This window comes from Schistocerca serialis, chromosome 5 (genome assembly GCF_023864345.2).
Source record: "Schistocerca serialis cubense isolate TAMUIC-IGC-003099 chromosome 5, iqSchSeri2.2, whole genome shotgun sequence".
NCBI classification, from domain to species: domain Eukaryota; kingdom Metazoa; phylum Arthropoda; class Insecta; order Orthoptera; family Acrididae; genus Schistocerca; species Schistocerca serialis.
Genome location: NC_064642.1, coordinates 40,988,106 through 40,992,587, shown reverse-complemented (window position 1 = coordinate 40,992,587; position 4,482 = coordinate 40,988,106). Strand labels below are relative to the sequence as shown.

The window sequence follows — 4,482 nt, the reverse complement described above, 5'->3', positions numbered from 1 at the left end:
CATACACGATTACTTGGGCCGAATTCCTCTGTGGTGCGATAAGTGCAGCTGGCTCTGAATAAAGAAAATTTTAAGTTAATGCAAATAAGTAGAATAAACTATCGACTAACCTTCCAACATACACGGTCCAGTCTTATTACTTTTACCACCCACCGAAAATCTGAATAACCAACTTTTGCAGCATGAGATTTTCACTCTGCAGCGGAGTGTGCGCTGATATGAAACTTCCTGGCAGATTAAAACTGTGTGCCGGGCCGAGACTCGAACTCGGGACCTTTGCCTTTCGCGGGCAAGTGCTCTACCAACTGAGCTACCCAAGCACGACTCACGCCCCGTCCTCACAGCTAGGAGACGAGATACTGGCAGCTAGGAGACGAGATACTGGCAGAAGTAAAGCTGTGAGGACGGGGCGTGAGTCGTGCTTGGGTGGTAGAGCACTTGCCCGCGAAAGGCAAAGGTCGCGAGTTCGAGTCTCGGTCCCGCACACAGTTTTAATCTGCCAGGAAGTTTCAACTTTTGCAGTGCTGAAGCGCAGGAAGACCGTCACTGAAGTTGAGCAGGCACCGACGCAGATGTGGAGCAATGCAGACTCCAGTGCTCTTTCCTGCTGTGCTAGATTTCTCGATTGAGAATCCGTGGCGCGGACAGCCCGATCGATATGATTCCGCAAAGTCTCCATTTGGTTTAAATCCGGGGTGTTTGGTGGTAAGGGGAGGACGGGTAGCTCAACCCCGTGCTCTTCGAATCATCCGTACGACACGTTCCACAACGGAGCCGGGAGATGCCATGTTGACAAATAGACAGACAGCACGTGGGGGTGGACATGGTCCCCAATGATAGATGCATACATGAGTTGAGCCACTGCGCCTTCCAGAATGTCGAGATCACGCACGGAATCAGACGGAACCATTTCCCATACCATAACGGACCCTCCTCCGTTCTGGACCTTTCCGATCATTGTGTACACACGCCAATGGCCATCTGTCCGATGGACCACAAAACGGGGTTAATCTGACAAGAACAACTGTCACCACTCAGTGGACGCGCAGTTGCCGGTACTGTCGTGCAAATTCCAGCCTTCGTCGCCAATGAACAACTGTCAGCATGGGTGCATGAACCAGGCAGCAATGTTCACTGAACGGTCGTAGAGGAGAGACAGTTGGTAGTGAAGGTCATCTATAAATGAGACAGCATTTAGAATACTTGATCCACCCATTCTTGACAGTCCTCGTGTGTTTGGGATCCCCATCAGGTCATATTAAAGGAAGACAATGAAGCAGTTCAAAGGCGTGCCGCCGGATATATTATAGGTAGGTTAGATAAACAGCACTAAGAAAGATGACAGGTGTGGCATTTGTGTTTGACTGTAAGACGATTCTACTGACGGCAACGTACATTTCACTTAAGGACCGCGAAGATATGTTAAGTTAAATGATGACTTGAAGTGAGCCATATACACTCATGCTCATAAATTAAGGATAATTGCAGAATGTGGTGCCACACAGCGTGGCACTACACAAAACTGGAGTTAATACCATAGGCACATAGGGAACACACAGATCTGTAAGTCCACGGTATTGGCGGTAAGTTGAGAAGACCGCCCCGAAGCATATGTGCTACAAAACGCCACTGTTTCCAGCGCATGTACCCCGACATCAATATGGGATATGATCATCATGCACACTTACACAGGCCGCACAACGGGTTGGCTTAATCTGGATCAGGTGGTCGAGCAGCTGCTGGGGTATAGCCTCCCATTCTTGCACTAGTGCCTGTCGGAGCTCGTAAAGTGTCGTAGGGGTTTGAAGACGTGCAGCGATACTTCGAACGAGAGCATCCCAGACGTGCTCGATGGTGTTTAGGTCTGGAGAACAGACAGGCCACTGTACTCGCCTGATATCTCCTGTTGCAAGGTACTCCTCCACGATGATTGGTCGGTGGGGCCGTGCGCTATCATCCATCAGGAGGAAGGTGGGACAACTGCACCCCTGAAAAGGCGGACTACTGATGCAAAATGACGTCCCGATACACCTGACCTGTTACAGTTCCTCTGTCAAAGAAATAAATGCAGGGGTGTACGTGCACCAATAATAATCCCACCGCACACCTCCATACAGGTCCCTTTCAATGACATTAAGGGGTTGGTATCTGGTACCTGGTTCACGCCAGATGGAAACCCGTCGAGAATCACAATTCAGACTCTACCTGGACTCGTCCGTCAACATATTCTGGGACCACTGTTCCAATGACCATGTACTGTGTTCTTGACACCAGGCTTTACGGGCTCTCCTGTGACCACGGGTCAATGGAATGCACCTTGCAGGTCTCTGTCCGAATAAACCATGTCTGTTCAGTCGTCTGTAGACTGTGTCCCTGGAGACAACTGTTCCAGTAGCTGCGGTAAGGTCCCGAGCAAAGCTACCAGCAGTACTCCGTGGCCGTCTGCGGACGCTGATGGTGAGATATCGGTCTTCTTGTGGTGTTGTACACTGTGGACGACCCGTACTGTAGCGCCTGGACACGTTTCCTGTCTGCTGGAATCGCTGTCATAATCTTGAGATCACACTTTGTGGCACACGGAGGGCCCGTGCTACGACCTGCTTTGTTTCACCAGCCTCCAGTCGCCCTAGTACTCTACCCCTCATAACGTCATCAATATGTATTCTCTGAGCCATTTTCAACATACAGTCACCATTATCACGTCCGAAAACGTCTGCACCTTTACTCGCTGCACCATACTCTGACACGCACCAACACACCTCTGCGTATGTGGACTGCTGCCAGCGCCACCGTGCGACGACCGCAGGTCAAATGCACCGCATGGCCATACCGCGAGGTGATTTAAACCCGCAATCCGCCCACCAGAGCGTTGTTTCACCATGTATCGGCACTATCCTCAATTTATGAGTGCGTGTGCAGGTAGTCACTTTTTCCTCCCCATATCTGCATTTGGAACACGAAAGGGAATGACTATCAGTGGTAGAAGGCCCTCCGCCGAGCACTGTAATGTGGATTGTGTCACATGTGTGTAGATGTTGACGTAGATATGATTTACGTGAAGATGGTAACTGCCAGTTTCCACATGTGTGACTGCATGAAAGTGTTTGTGTTAAGTGTATCTGTTTGTGACAACGAGGAAAACAGCAGCAACTTGATGGAAGGGAACGCAGTGACTCAACCGCTTGTTTAGAAGCTAAACAAAACACGATTTGGAGGCCTCTTCGTGCTCGACTCCATCTCCTATGAGGTAGGCAAGTACCGGGCGCTAACACCTATTTTTCGGAAATTAGCTGAGCTGTAGGAGCTACCTCGAATCAGTTGTCGTTTCTTCATTGTAATAAAAACTGTACGCCTGAATTATAGTCGCTGTTTAAAAGGAATGCTTCCTCTCCAGCCACTTCACCGAACAGACCTCTGGGCTTGGTGCTATAGTGGTAGTGCGTGCGCGGAAATCGAGAGGTCCTGGGATAGATCACGGAAATTCTGAAGTTGCCTTTTGGATAGCCTCCACCTGTCAACGATGTGAGGCGTCGACAGGAACGAGACATTCAGATTCCGCCTTAAACCGTAGGTTCACAGGCCCCAGTTGGGACACGCAAGTCGCCAGAGCGGCGTCCAGTTGAACAACTTACACCCTTCTCTCGATTCATAGGAAAGACTTCCAAAGACTGGAAAGTTGCACAGGTCACGCCAATATTCAAGAAAGGTAGTAGAAGTAATCCACTAAATTACATCCCCATATCGTTAACGTCGATATGCAGCAGGATTTAGGGACATATATTGTGTTCGAACATTATGAATTACCTCGAAGAAAACTGTCTACTGACACACAGTCAACATGGGTTTAGAAAACATCGTTCCTGTGAAACACAACTAGCTCTTTATTCACATGAAGTGTTGAGTGCTATTGACAAGGGATTTCAGATCAACTCCGTATTTGTGAATTTCCGGAAGGGTTTTGACACTGTACAACACAAGCGGTTCGTAGCGAAATTGCGCGCTTATGGAATATAGTCTCAGTTATGTGACTGGATTTCTGATTTCCTGTGAGAGAGGTCACAGTTACTAGTAACTGATGGAAAGTCATCGAGTAAAACAGAACTGATTGCTGGCGTTCTCCAAGATAGTGTTATAAGCCCTTTGCTGTTCCTTATCTATATAAACGATTTGGGAGACAATCTGTGCCGCCGTCTTCGGTTGTTTGCAGACGACGCTGTCTTTTATCGACTAATGAAGTCATCGGAAGATCAAAACAGACTGAAAAACGATTTAGAAAAGATATCTGAATGGTGCGAAAAGTGGCAGTTGGCCCTAAATAACGAAAAGTGTAAGGTCATCCACATGAGTGCTAAAAGGAAGTCGTTAAACTTCGGTTGCACGATAAATCAGTCTAATCTAAAAGCCGTAAATTCAACTAAATACCTAGGTACTGCAATTACTTAAATTGGAAGGAACACATAGAAAATGTTGTGGGGAAAGCTA

General features: G+C 48.1%; 1 non-coding gene across 1 annotated transcript; it reads right to left on the bottom strand.

Moving 5' to 3' along the window:
- Nucleotides 1–246: 246 nt before the first annotated feature.
- Nucleotides 247–321, bottom strand: Trnas-cga (transfer RNA serine (anticodon CGA)). The gene has a single exon. It is a non-coding gene; the product is annotated as a tRNA-Ser (tRNA).
- Nucleotides 322–4,482: the final 4,161 nt, after the last annotated feature.